Raw genomic sequence first — 15,796 nt, forward strand, 5'->3', positions numbered from 1 at the left:
ATTTAAGAAACCTTGGTAAGGAAAAAAAGTGAACTTCTGGCCTTTTTTTTTTTTTAATTGTGGTAAAAATATTTAACATGAGAACTTAATCATCTTGCATAATTAAAACTTTTTACCTGTTGAATAGCAATTCCCCATTTCTCCCTCCCCGTTTCTCTCTATTTTATATACCTCATAAAAGTGGTTTTATGCAATATTTGTCCTCCTGAGACTGCCTTATTTTACTTGGCAAAATGTCCTCCAGGTTCATTCATGTTGGATATAGGAGGACTTTTTTTTTTTAAGGCCGAGTAATATTCCATTGTATTTAGATACCATTTTCTTAATCTATTCATCCATCTATTAACATCTAGGTTGTTTCCACATCTTGACTATTGTGAATAATGCTGCAGAGAACATAGGAGTGCAGATAGCTCTTCAGTATCTCGATTTCAGTTCTTCTGAAAATACCAAAAGATTGGTAGGATTGCTGGATCATAGGGTAGTTCTATTTTTAATTTTTTGAGGAACCTCCATACTGTTTTCTATAATGGCTGTACCAATTTACATTACCAACAGCAGTGTACAGGAGTTCCAATTTCTCCACATTTTCACCAGCACTTACCTTTGATTTGTTTTTGTCTGTTTGTTTAATAGCTAAACTAACAGGTGTGAGGTGAGAAGTTCTGGCCTTTGTAAGTGAAAGGCATATGGGGAAATCACCAGGTAAGAGTGTATAGAGTGAGAAGAAGCCCAAGTCAGCGCCCTGGGGCACGCAGGAACTAAGAAAACCCTACTGTGAAAATGAAATCATACATGATGATGGACCAGTTCTGGTAGGATGGTTGGGTCAACACTTAGAACAGTGGATTAAAGAAATCTAAGGAAGCAGGGCTGGGCTCAGTGGCTCACGCCTGTAATCCTAGCACTTTGGCAGGCCGAGGCAGGCAGAGCCCAGGAGTTCGAGACCAGTCTGGCCAACATGGCAAAGCCCCGTCTCTGCAAAAAATACAAAAATTAGCCGGGCATGGTGGCACGTGCCTGTTGTCCCAGCTACTCAGGAGGCTGAAGTGGGAGGATTGCTTGAGCCCCAAGGGTGCAGTGAGCCATGATAGCACCACTGCACTCCAGCCTGGGTGACAGAGCAAAAGACCTTGTCTTCAAAAAAAAATTAAGAAATCTAAGGAAGCAGTACATTTTGCATATACCTGTCTCAAATGAAATCCTATGTAAGGTTCAAATCATATCAGATGAAATGGTTATTGTTTATCTTCTCTTTGCCTCTCCACATCCCCCCTTCACCAGATCCCCCACTAGTTCCAGAGATAACTGATTCATAAGACCCAATATAAAAGCTAATAGACTATTCTTTCAAAGTCCTTGGTGGTGAAGGGAAGGAAAAAGCAAGAGGGCACAGTAACTAGAGGCAGGGCAAAGGTTAGTTTAAGATAGGAGAGATGCAAGCATAATTAATGTAGGCTGTGGAAAGAGAGCCTGGAAAGAAGGGGCCAAGATGAAATGAAGAACTTCAGAAAGTGAGTTGGATGCAGATTTAATACATTTGTGACTGTGTGGATAGGATGTTATTAGATGGTCTTACTTTTCTTTTTCCTTTCTTCTCTTTTTTCTTTTCTTCTTTTTTTTTTTTTTTTTTTTGAGATGGAATCTCACTCTGTTGCCCAGGCTGGAGTGCAGTGGTGCAATCTTGGCTCACTGCAACCTCCGCCTCCCAGGTTCCAGCGATTCTCCTGCCTCAGCCTCCCAAGTAGCTGGGACTACAGGTGCACGCCACCACACCCGGCTAATTTTTTGTGTTTTTAGTAGAGACGGGGTTTCACCGTGTTAGCCAGGATGGTCTCAATCTCCTGACCTCATGATCTGCCCACCTTGGCCTCCCAAAGTGTTGGGATTACAGGCGTGATCCACTGTGCCCTGCCGGTCTCACTTTTCTTTATGACGTATAGGTGAGGCCATTCCCTGGGCGGATTGCCAGTTGTAGGGTAGGGTAAGAAGACAGAAAAGAGATGAAATTTAGGAAATTTGGGATGAAGAATGGGAGAGAGAAGAGGCTTAGAACACAGAAAGCAGTCCTTGAATGGTGATGGTGCTGGTGAGGTTTGAATCACAAACTTGTTACACTGGCCATTTAGGGCCTGGATATTAGCTGGCAGAGTAAGTGTTCAATAAAAGTGTGTTTGTATGAAGGCATGATTTGTTCCATTCCTGTTGTATTTTATAAAAAGAAACAACCTTTCCTATTCATTTACTATTGGATATAGAGGATTTGGATGCATCTAACCTCAGGAAGACATGAAGAGGTGATGGACTACTTTATTTATTTACTTATATTTTTTATAGAGATGGGATCTTGCTATGTTATCTAAGCTGGTCTCAAACTCCTGGCCTCAAGCAGTCTTTAGCCTTTGCCTCCCAAAGTGCTGGGATTATAGGCATGAGTCACCGTACCTGGCCCTGGACCACTTTAGAAAGAAATATGAATCCACTTGATTATGAAAACCACCATTTATTAAATTTATGAATTTATTAAACAGCCTCTGCAGTTAAGTATGTTCTCCTAGATAAGCGTTGACGAAAACTCTCGCTTCTAGGTTAACTTTCTTAAAACACTTATGTTCATTCTCTTGCTCAAAAGCTTTCCTAGACAACTTCCAATATAAAGAATTGTAGGCCAGGCATGTAGGCTAACACCTATAATCCCAGCACTTTGGGAGGCCGAGGCAGGCAGATATCTTGAACCCAGGAGTTGGAGACCAGCCTGGCCAACATGGTGAAACCTGTCTCTAGTAAAAATACAAAAGTTAGCTGGGTGTGGTGGTGGGCACCAGATACTTGGGAGGCTGAAGTAGGAGGATCACCTGAGCCTGAGGAGGTCAAGGCTGCAGTGAGTTGTGATTGCACCACTGAACTCCGGCCTGGGTGACAGAGTGAGACCTTGTCTCAAAACCAAGAACACATAAATAAAGACTAAAGTCTAAACCATAGGTTTAGTGGCTTCAGACTTTTACATCTGACCTCCACTATTATACTTACTCTATCCTTATACTGGCATATACATGTATTTTTTAAAAAATAAAAGTTTATACAACGTTTCTTTTTTGAGACAGAGTCTTGCTCTGTCACCCAGGCTGGAGTGCAGAGGTGTGATCATGGCTCACTGCAGCCTCAACCTCCAGGGCTCAAGCAGTTCTCCCACCTCATCCTCCCAAGTAACTGTAACTATGGGCACGCACCAGTACACCTGGCCAATCTTTAATTCTTTTGTAGTAAGGAGGTCTCACTATGTTGTCCAGGCTGGTCTCAAACCCTTGGGCTCAAGTGATCCTCCTGCCTTAGCCTCCCAAAGAGCTGGGATTATAGGCATGAACCACCTTGCTAGGCCACAAACTTGTTTTTAATTTAACAATTGCTCTCAGATCATTCTGTATTTCCCTTTGTATCTACTATCTTTGGTACAAAGCAAGCTTTTTTTTCTCCCGAAACTGTGTAGTATTACATCAGAGTGATACACTATAATGTATATAATCAGTTTCCAATTGATGGTCATTTAAATTAATCCCATCCTTTTGGTATAACAAATAAAATTACAATCAATATACATGTATGTATGTCATTTTGTGTACGTATAAATATATCTTTAAAATAAATTTCTAAAAGAGGAGCAACTGAGTAAAGAATATTTTGATAGATATTATTAAAACAGCATCCTAAGTGTTGTGGCAGCTTATGCTTTCAATATATGAGAGTGTTTATCCCCTGCAAATCTTCACCATACTTTTATCCAACTTCTTGATCTTTCCTGACCTCAGGAGAAAATTATCACATGGTTTAAAAGTCTACCTCTCTTTCAATTTGCTCAATTGAGCATCTTTTTCTATGTTTAAAAACCATTTGTAGGAACAGACATGGTGGCTCACACTGGTAATCTCAGCACTTTGGGAGGCTGAGGTGGGAGGATCACTTGAGGCCAGGAGTTCAAGACCAGCCGGGGCAACATAGTTGAGACCCTATCTCTACAAAAAATAAAAAATTAGCTGGATGTGGTGGCATGTGCCTGTACTCCCAGCTACTCAGGAGGCTGAGGTGGGAGGATCACTTGAGCCCAGAAGATTGAGGCTGCAGTGAGCTCTGACACCACTGCACTCCAGCCTGGGTGACAAAGCTAGACTCTGTCTCAAAAAAAAATTATATTTTTGAGAATTCCATTGATATCCTTTGCCATTTTTCCTTTGTACTACTATTCTGCTAATTTGGAGGAGTTTTTTGTTTTTTTTTTTGATGAAGTTTCACTCTTTGTTGCCTAGGCTGGAGTGCAGTGGCACAATCTCGGTCCACTGCAACCTCTGCCCTCCCAGGTTCAAGTGATTCTCCTGTCTCAGCCTCCTGAGTGGCTGGGATTACAGGCACCCGCCACCATTTCCTAAGGCCACATAGCTAGGAATGGAATCTAGGTCTCCTGATTCCTGGTCTAGCCAAACAATGCCCAGCTAATTTTTGTATTTTTAGTAGAGACAAGGTTTCACCATGTAGGCCAGGCTGGTCTCGAACTCCTAACCGCAGGTGATGCACCCACCTTGGCCTCCCAAAGTGCTAGGATTACAGGCATGAGCCACCGCACCCCGCTGGAGGAGCTTTTAAATATTAATAATATTAGTTATTTGTGATTTGACCCACAACTTTTCCCCTCAAGTTATCTTTGACTGTTTATATTTGCCCTTTTATGGCTATGTAATCTTAATCCTTTCTAAGTCCCACAGAGAAGCCATTTCCAAACCATTCTGGTTCAGCCTGACTTATCTCTCCCTCCTTGAAATTGTGCCCTCACTGGCAGCTCAGGGTCACCTGTCTTTTCATGTGTTTATCTCCTATCTCTAAGCAGATGTCAGAGTTCTGAAAGGCAGAAACATCTTTACATCTAACTGTTCAACACATAAACTCTCAGTAATCTTTGCTGATGATAGTAATTGCAGCAGCTCTGGCTATGTTCGTATCAAGCCATTGCCGCATGTATCCCCATAACTGTGTCTCCTTGATTTATCTTTGGTTTCTTCAAGTTGTCGGAATTTTTGCCAAGAGCAGTTTTATGGAATCAGCACAAACTAATGAAGAAAATGAGTTATCTTGCATTTGAAAAGATGTGTCTAGGTTACATCTTAGGTCAGCTGTCACACACTATCCCAAGTTCAATGTTGGCTGCTGGCACTGTGCTCTTTTAATGTTGCTAAGTAAGACATCTTCTTACATAGTCCCAGAACTGTCAACAATGAGATAATTTTTTGGGAACAGGAGAATGACCTTGCGATTCTGGGAGGAGAGAACGTGATAGAAAAGATATCAGTGACTGCAATTTGCAACCTGTTGGGAAATCATAGTCCTCTAACATTCACCAGTCTTTTAATCTGACAAGGAGGGGACATTTTATGTGTTCACAGAAACGAGAGAACACAAAGTAAAATTAAACAATTACATGAGAGGAACCGTAATCTCTGCCTTGTCCAGTAAAAGATACTATCTGCTATGTTCGGGACACGATAAAGATGCGCTATATAGTAGACAAGGAGAGCTTTATGAAAGTGTGTATATATAGATTCGATTTAAACTTCTTGTAATGTTATGGGCAAAAGATTTGTGGTACAGTTAAGTGAAGAAATTTACATAGCAGTTAAAGTTCTGCGAAAAACAGAAATGTCCATAGGCTATTTTAAATGTTAAGAAAAACCTTTAAATGTCTATAGTAGTCATAGGAAAGATATACCAAATTTTAAGAGATTAACTTGGGGTGGTTGTTTTTCAAATTTTCTCCAACATATATGTATAACTTTTGTACATCATCCATTTTAGTATCAGAGCAATACTTGAAATACGCTACCATCTCATCCAAAATAGCCATCAGATGATTTGGCCATGCTAACGCACACTCGAAAATCCACTCTGCTCCCCCTGGTATCAGTGAACAGACATATTTTAATGATTAAATACACAAATGTTAACTAAGAAATACATGTATAATCCTCTCTTTGAGTTTGCTCAAAGGCTGAGGAAGAAGAGAGAAGTATCTTAAAGAGATTTTTAAAATTCAGCACTATCCTAATGATCGCATGGGATTCCTTTTTGGACCCTTTCTTTGAGGACAGTTTACCAGGAAGACGTCATTATGATCTGGTCCCATCTCTGTTAAAATTACCTTGTAATGGATCTACAGGGCTGCTCACGGGTGTAGTACTTCACACAGAATGGATGTTAACCTCCTTCCTTCCTTTTGTTGCTGTGTTAGAAAGGGATCCATTATAGCCACAAGTTAGTGCTTTCCAGGCTTGCATACATAGCACATGCTTATTCCTGGGTGTGTGTGTGTGTGTGTGTGTGTGTGTGTGTGTGTGTGTATGCAATCAACTCAGTTGGGAAAGATTTGTGCTTACTCATGATTTAAGATAAATGGAAGGATTCTGTTAGAAGAAGTAAATGTAATGGTTAAGAGTTTGGACTCTGGAGTTAGAGGTTATCCTGGCTCAGCCACTGAACAAATGAAGAACAAACTGTATAGACCTCAAGAACATACATGAGATAGTCCATGTAAAGCACCTAGCCCAGCATTTGGCTGATATGAAGCCATCAATAAGTGATGACTTTTAATTAAAGACGTAGCTTTGGCTTTTTATTTTATTTATTTTGGTCTGTAACAGCGATGTGAAGATCATCTTCTAAGGAAAGAGAGTATTGTAGCACAGGGTGGTTAACGTACACATCATTGTGCCATCCTGCATTCACAAGTTTGGTTATTCTGTCTTGCAAACGTTCAAATGGTTCCTAATGTATTTGGACATCTTACTATTATTAAGGTCTTGCGAATCTGAAAGTTTTAAAAAGTCCTGCCCCTAGGCCGGGCGTGATGGCTCACGCCTGTAATCCCAGCACTTTGGGAGGCCAAGGAGGGCGGATCACAAGGTCAGGAGTTTGAGACTAGCCTGGCCAACATAGTGAAACCCTGTCTCTACTAAAAATACAAAAAATTAGCGGGACATGGTGGCGGGCGCCTGTAATCCCAGCTACTCTGGAGGCTGAGGCAGGAGAATCACTTGAACCCAGGAGGCAGAGGTTGCAGTGAGCCGAGATTGCACCACTGCACTCCACGACAGAGAGAGACTCCGTCTCAAAAAACAAACAAAAACTAAAATAACAAAACTGACTTTATATTTTCATGTTATAGTCACTTGAAACAAAGTTCAAAAATTTTAAATACATTTTCAATCAGTAATATTTTATCACTTCTTCTTTAGAAGTGGTTGATGGATGATTTATAAGATGCAAAAACAATGTTTGTTTTTTTCCATAGACTTTAGTAAAATAAAATCACACTGACTGTTTTTCCATTGAATTTTGTGGCTTTACTTATTAAATTAACTCTGAAAAATATATTGTCTCTATTTTTTATGTGTGAATTCATAAAGTTGGTAGTTCTGTGATTAACTTGTCCGTCTATTTCTGGACTTTAAATGAATACTCCTGACCAACATCTGACATCGAGATATATGATCGGTGTGCATCGAGATATATGATTGAAAAGATATTTCTGAAAGAGATTTGTAGCTTAAAATCTAGTAACAAAGATTTGTTAAATCAATTACAGCACATACATATGAGTACCATGAAACTATAAAAAATCATGTTTTAGGAAAAAAAACAATGGCGTAAGAAAACATTCCATATTTTTGAATTGTGACCATAAAATGAATATATTTCATATCATATACAACAGTATAGGAGTATATAAAGTAAAAGCTCCCCCATCCATTAAACTATTAATAGTGGTTTTCGAATCTGATGATCTGTCTTTGTGCTTCTGGGTGTTTAATTATTATTTTTTTTGAGACTGAGTCTCGCTCTGTCGTCACGCTGGAGTACAGTGGCGCAATCTCGGCTCACTGCAACCTCCGCCTCCCAGGTTCAAGCGATTTTCCTGCCTCAGCCTCCTGAGTAGCTGGGATTACAGGTGCGTGCCACTACGCCCAGCTAATTTTTTTGTATTTTTAGTACAGACGGGGTTTCACCATGTTGGCCAGGATAGTCTCTATCTTTTGAGCTCATGATCCGCCCGCCTTGGCCTCCCAAAGTGCTGGGATTACAGGCATGAGCCACCGCGCCCGGTTTTAATTCTTTTCTTAAATGAACAATACTACTTTTATTAACAGAAAAATAATTATAGTAAAGAAATGTTTTGTATAATAACTATGACATAATTCATTAAAATTCTCCATTACCGGTGACAATTTTTACATGTAGACCCATAGGAAAAGAAGTGATTTAAGCTATAACCACTAACACTTTTCATGTAGAAGCTAGAAGCTGGAATATAGTATTTAACTAAGTTGGAAAGGGAAATCTGATGCCCTCTTGTGGCCAGTAATTTTTATAGGCGATTTATTCCTTTTCATCTAGTCTAAATATGGTCTCAATTTATAGTTCCCTCGTCATTAGTGTGCCATTGCCTCATCTTTTAATGTTTTTAGCCATTTGTGTTTCTTTATTGATTTGGCCCTACTAAATGATTTACTTTAATTATATGCAGACCCTTTTTGTATATAGTGACATTAATTCATTTTCTTTTACACATTTTGTGAAAATTTAAAATTTTTTCCCCATTCCAAATGGCCTGTCTTCCAATTTTGGGAATATTGGAATATTTTGGGAATATTTACCAAAGCTAAAGTTTTTATATATATATATTTATATATATATATAAAAATATATAGTTTATATGTATAATATATATAATATATATATAAATGAAGGACGTATATATCCTTTATATATATATATCCTATATATATCTCCTCTATATATATCCTATATATATATATCTCCTATATATATATCTCCTATATATATATCTCCTATATATATATATCTCCTATATATATATCTCCTATATATATATATCTCCTATATATATATCTCCTATATATATATATCTCCTATATATATATCTCCTATATATATATATCTCCTATATATATATATCTCCTATATATATATCTCCTATATATATATATCTCCTATATATATCTCCTATATATATATATCTCCTATATATATATCTCCTATATATATATATCTCCTATATATATATCTCCTATATATATATCTCCTATATATATATGTCTCCTCTATATATATATCTCCTATATATATATATCTCCTATATATATGTCTCCTATATATATATATCTCCTATATATATGTCTCCTATATATATATATCTCCTATATATATATATCTCTCCTATATATATATATATCTCCTATATATATATATAAAGGAAGGATATATATATATATATGTCCTTCCGTATTTCCTCTCAGTTCTTTTATTTATTTTTATTCTTGGCAGAGATGGGGTCTCACTTTGTTGCCGAAGTTGGTCTCAAACTTCTGGCCTCAAGCAGTTCTCCTACCTTGGCCTCCCAAAGTGCTGAGATTACAGGTGTGAGTCAGCCTCTTCTCAGTACTCCTATAGTTTTATAACTTACGTGATTTCTTTAATATATTTGGAATCTATTTTTATGGTTTGAAGTAGGGGTTTAATTTTTGAAAATGGATAGCCAATTACCTGTTAATTTTTGTTTTGTTTTTGTTTCTGTTTTTTTATTTTTTATTTTTATTTTTTATTATTATTATACTTTAAGTTTTAGGATACATGTGCACAACATGCAGATTTGTTACATATGTATACATGTGCCATGTTGGTGTGCTGCACTCATTAACTCGTCATTTAGCATTAGGTGTATCCCCTAATGCTATCCCTCCTCCCTCCCCTCACCCCACAACAGTCCCCGGTGTGTGATGTTCCCCTTCCTGTGTCCATGTGTTCTCGTTGTTCAATTCCCACCTATGAGTGAGAACATGCGGTGTTTGGTTTTTTGTCCTTGCGATAGTTTGCTGAGAATGATGGTTTCCAGCTTCATCCATGTCCCTACAAAGGACATGAACTCATCATTTTTTATGGCTGCATAGTATTCCATGGTGTATATGTGCCACATTTTCTTAATCCAGTCTATCATTGTTGGACATTTGGGTTGGTTCCAAGTCTTTGCTATTGTGAATAGTGCTGCAATAAACATACATGTGCATGTGTTTTTATAGCAGCATGATATATAATCCTTTGGGTATATACCCAGTAATAGGATGGCTGGGTCAAATGGTATTTCTAGTTCTAGATCCCTGAGGAATCGCCACACTGACTTCCACAAGGGTTGAACTAGTTTACAGTCCCACCAACAGCGCATAAGTGTTCCTATTTCTCCACATCCTCTCCAGCACCTGTTGTTTCCTGACTTTTTAATGATTGCCATTCTAACTGGTGTGAGATGGTATCTCATTGTGGTTTTGATTTGCATTTCTCTGATGGCCAGTGATGATGAGCATTTTTTCATGTGTCTTTTGGCTGCATAAATGTCTTCTTTTGAGAAGTGTCTGTTCATGTCCTTTGCCCACTTTTTGATGGGGTTTTTTTTTCTTGTAAATTTGTTTGAGTTCGTTGTAGATTCTGGATATTAGCCCTTTGTCAGATGAGTAGGTTGCAAAAATTTTCTCCCATTCTGTAGGTTGCCTGTTCACTCTGATAGTAGTTTCTTTTGCTGTGCAGAAGCTCTTTAGTTTAATTAGATCCCATTTGTCAATTTTGGCTTTTGTTGCCATTGCTTTTGGTGTTTTAGACATGAAGTCCTTGCCCATGCCTATGTCCTGAATGGTATTGCCTAGGTTTTCTTCTAGGGTTTTTATGGTTTTAGGTCTAACATGTAAGTCTTTAATCCATCTTGAATTAATTTTTGTATAAGGTGTAAGGAAGGGATCCAGTTTCAGCTTTCTACATGTGGCTAGCCAGTTTTCCCAGCACCATTTATTAAATAGGGAATCCTTTCCCCATTCTTGTTTTTGTCAGGTTTGTCAAAGATCAGATAGTTGTAGATATGCGGCATTATTTCTGAGGGCTCTGTTCTGTTCCATTGATCTATATCTCTGTTTTGGTACCAGTACCATGCTGTTTTGGTTACTGTAGCCTTGTAGTATAGTTTGAAGTCAGGTAGCATGATGCCTCCAGCTTTGTTCTTTTGGCTTAGGATTGACTTGGCGATGCGGGCTCTTTTTTGGTTCCATATGAACTTTAAAGTAGTTTTTTCCAATTCTGTGAAGAAAGTCATTGGTAGCTTGATGGGGATGGCATTGAATCTATAAATTACCTTGGGCAGTATGGCCATTTTCATGATATTGATTCTTCCTACCCATGAGTATGGAATGTTCTTCCATTTGTTTGTATCCTCTTTTATTTCATTGACAGTGGTTTGTAGTTCTCCTTGAAGAGGTCCTTCACATCCCTTGTAAGTTGGATTCCTAGGTATTTTATTCTCTTTGAAGCAATTGTGAATGGGAGTTCACTCACGATTTGGCTCTCTGTTTGTCTGTTATTGATGTATAAGAATACCTATTAATTTTTGATTAGTGGATTCTTCATCTTTAATTTGAAAAGCCCCATTCACCAAACTTCTGTATATAAATGTTTCTGGTTCTGGACCTGTAATGCTGTTTCACTGGTGAATGAGTTTATTCCTGTGTTATACTTCAGAGTATATATTAATAAATAATGTAAAAGGAAAAATACTCTCTGCTCATTGTTTTACGTAAAACAATTCTTGGTAATTCTTGAAATTTATTCTTCCATGTAAACTTAAAATCAGGCTTTCTAGTTACATAAAATTTTGCTGCGATTTTAAAATTATGATTTATATTGACTTTATATGTTAATTTGTAGAAAAGTAAAGCTTATATAATGTCGAGTCCATTTAAAAATGATATATTCTTCTATTTAGTTTTTGTCTTTCACCAAATTTTAATAATTTTCTTCTCTATAGGACTCACTCCTTTTTGTTGTTGTTAATTTCCAGGTATTTAATAAATTTTCTTTCTCTTTTCTTTTTTGCATCCCTCTACTCTCTAATACTTTTTCTTAATAATGGGGTTTTCTCCCACCAAGTACTATATTTAACATTTTTCTCATGAATATTATCATATTATATATAATGGGAACACTGGAGGAAACTATGTACTATCCCTGCCCCATTATAAGTATTTACTATTTCAGAATATTTCCTTGTAGACACAGTATGATTACAAACATAAAACTGTAGCCACATTGCAATTGTTTAATTCAGAAATATAACAGATTGTCCACGAAACATACAATTTGATTATCACTGATGGCAGCATTTGCATTTGCTAAAAATAAATCCATTGAACTTGTCTTAAAGCCCTTTGAGAAAGTGTCTTTTTACCCTCCAGTTACAAAGTAATAATGCTCAATATAAAAATTTAAAGATCAAAATGTTCAAAGTAGAAAAATAATATTCTCTGTATTTGTTCCATTCCCCGCCTCTGAGAACACTAACTACCATGAACAATTTTTTGCCCCCCACAATACTAGCACCATTCTAGGCATACCATTTTTTTTTATTCTACTCTTTTTTAATGGCTATATGGTATTTTCCACAGCATTTCCTTGAACAGATGTTCAAATTTTATTAAACTGTTCATCTATTGGTGGTTACTTGGGCTTTTGTTATTTTTGCCACCCAAAACAATTTTGCAGTGAACACTTATTACGTAGGTAATGGTCCTCTTGTTTGAGTACTTCTGTAGATTAATTTCTAGAAGTACGTACAATTGCTTGATCAAGGGATATATACTTCAAGAAGGTGTAACTGCCCTCCTCTTTAAGCCTCTACTAACACTGTAAGAGACTGCTTCCCCTACACCCTCACCAATATTGGGCATTATTAATTTTGATCCCCAAAATAAATGTTTTAATTTGTATTTAGTGTTCATATATTTATTGGTCATAACACTAATATTATACACAGAAATGATCCATTAAACCTCTAGTCTAGATAGAAATGTGTTTCACCCATATTCCCTATAGATTTATATTTTATAAATTTTATGTATGTATATGTATACACACAAATAAACGTTTTTTAGCCATGGCATTGCTGTCTAAATCATAATTAGTATTTTTAAGTCCTATGAAATTTAAGCACAAAGTCTCCCATGATTATGTTTCTTAACTTTTATGGAAGTAATTTTTGTAGCTAGGTATTTCTTTTTTGATAGGAGAAACAAATTCAGTACTTTTATTTGTGCTGATTTTGTGCTTTACAGAATAAACATCAAACTACCCTAACTGCAGTGATGTATCTGCTACAAGTCTTAATGGTGAATTTGTTTTTGATAAGGGTTAAACATGCTTCCACTTTTGTCCTTATGTTATCCTTAAAAGTATATGTGAAAGAACAAAAGAACATAGAAGATGGCCTAATGCTATTAAATTTGGAAGTAGGTGATGGTTTCTGCAATGAATAAAGTGCACGTATTTTAAAGAGGAATTGCATGAGCCTTCCCTTGTGCTCATGAGTGCTTGTGTGACAACTTCGCAGTATGAGTCAATGCCATGAAGTGCCATATGCAATGCAGGGATATTGCTGTGTTTCCGTAAGAGCCTCACAATGTTATTGCTTCATCCACTGGAATAGATTCCAGAGTATATGAAGAAATTTGGCACAAAGTTTACTAACGTTGTACACTCTGTTAAACTGCCAAATAACTGATAAGAAAAAAAAAGTTAAAGACTATGAGACTTGGGAATTACTACTCATTATGTGTGATCTTTCCATGTAACAAGCCATTGGTACAGTTTGCCTTGTCATCTGTCTTCAGTCTACTGGGTTGTACTGTTTATTGCAATTTAATTTCCATTTCCAGCAAATAAAATTACTATCAGATGATCAGCCAGCTCCCTCTTCAGATATATCTGAGTAGTTTGTAAGAAGAAACTTGGCCAAAGATTTATTAGTGGTTAATCAATAGATACTTTAATGTCTTATATATTCTCATTCATTTACCTTCGCACTGGTTCCTTTTTTAAAAAAAATCTTGGTGTGATAATGAACCTTCTTACAAGTTTCAAGATTTGGTAGATTTTACAGGTAACAAAATGAATCTGGTGGCAAGGTACCATGGCATGGGCCTTGAAAAAGCCCAGCTGGGGTTTAAGTCAGAGCTTCATTATTTAATTTTCTGTGATCTTGGGCATTTTTAACTTCTCTGGAATCCTTATCTAAACTGGGATGATAATGGTACCTACCCCCTGAGGCTGTGATAATTAAATAAGTTGTTGCCATGTGGTAATAAAAATTAAAAAAATTATTTACTATTATGTGTAAAATGGACAGAATGGCTACACAATAAACTGTACATGGTAGGTGTTTGTATTTTTCCCTCTTCCTAATCATAAAATAAGAAATTAACACATACCTCTGTTAGCTGAGAAGTTAACATAAATGCTTTATTATCTTAGCTTGGAACCATAGAAGTTTACTAAAAAGTTAAATACTTTGAGATGAACATTATACTAATAAACCAGAAATAAGCACTTCTTTAGTATTAATGTGATAGAACTTACCAAAAAAATTTTTTTTCAAATATCCAAGTTTAACCTATAAAATTTAGAGCTTTGCAGTTATGCCTACAAATATAAAAATAAAATGGATAATTTAAACAAATTATTGTTCAGTGATAAACCACTCCTGCTTGAAATAGCCCGATAAGGCTTTCAAGTTGAAATTATGTAGCCATGTTTTAAGAGCCCCCTTGGAGTTGTCTAAGGGAGACAAACTTAAGAGACCAAAGCACCTAGTCATAATTACTACTAAAAAAGGGTTTGGCAAACTTTTGTACCCCATGCTTGCTAGAGCTGAAGACCCAGTTCCTGAGTGACAGTTTTATTTCATTGGGAATAGATTGGAAAAGCCGTATTTATGAGAGCTTTCTTTTGCTCTAAGTAAGTTTCAGGACAAGGTGGAGGATGGGTAGTCGAAACACTGGCAGAATCTTCTATGAGTAAGTAATACATCTACCTGTATGCAGTTGAATTCAAAACTAGTGGTTTCCCCAAGAGGCCCTGTCATTTACTCATCAGAACTAATTAAGATTTTGTAGTAACGTGGAATGTTCTGGCTACTAGGTATGTGCCAAAAATAACACTTCCTTCTTGACACTATTATGCTTCTGATTTTCCCAACAAGCCTATATAGTCATCCCTCAGTATCCTTGGAGGATTGGTTCCAGGACCCTCCTGGATACCAAAATCCTCAGATGCTCAAGTGCCTTATATAAAATGGCTTCATATTTGCATATAACCTATGTGCATCCTTTAAATCTAGATAATACCTAATGCAATGTAAATAGTTACATTTTAAAATTTGTATTTTTTAATTTTTATTTTGAATATTTTCCATACATGGTTAAATACACAGATGAAAAACCTACAGATGAGGACCAATTTGCTCATAAGCAAAGCAACAAATAAATTCTATCTGCTAACTTCATGATAAAAATACTTGAAACTTTCCAACTTTACACCAATCACCTACAAATCTGCCATTATCACCACAAAACTCTCAAGGACCCATAAGGAAGCAGTGTGATAACTTTGAGAATAATTTTTTTTTCCTTTCTTTCAATAACTTTGGTTAAAAAAAATTGATAAAACGCATCTCCCTTGTGACACTAATAAACATGCTCACGTTTAAATAGGTAGTCACTAGATTTCAGGAAAAGAGTAGATATGGTTTAGAGAGATGTTAAAATTGTGTATGGCTTAACAGAGTACAATATTAAAACTAGAAAAGTCTCTAAGGTTTAAAAATGAGTTTTCTGAAGTTGCTAACTTTAAAAACTGACTTTACATTTTC

At 36.6% G+C, this 15,796-nt stretch overlaps 1 protein-coding gene across 1 annotated transcript in view; it reads left to right on the top strand.

Moving 5' to 3' along the window:
* CXADR (CXADR Ig-like cell adhesion molecule) overlaps window positions 1-15,796 on the top strand; it is an 81,668-nt gene that overhangs the window by 64,858 nt on the left and 1,014 nt on the right. The window lies entirely within an intron of this gene.

Source organism: Pongo abelii, chromosome 22 (assembly GCF_028885655.2).
Source record: "Pongo abelii isolate AG06213 chromosome 22, NHGRI_mPonAbe1-v2.0_pri, whole genome shotgun sequence".
NCBI lineage: Eukaryota > Metazoa > Chordata > Mammalia > Primates > Hominidae > Pongo > Pongo abelii.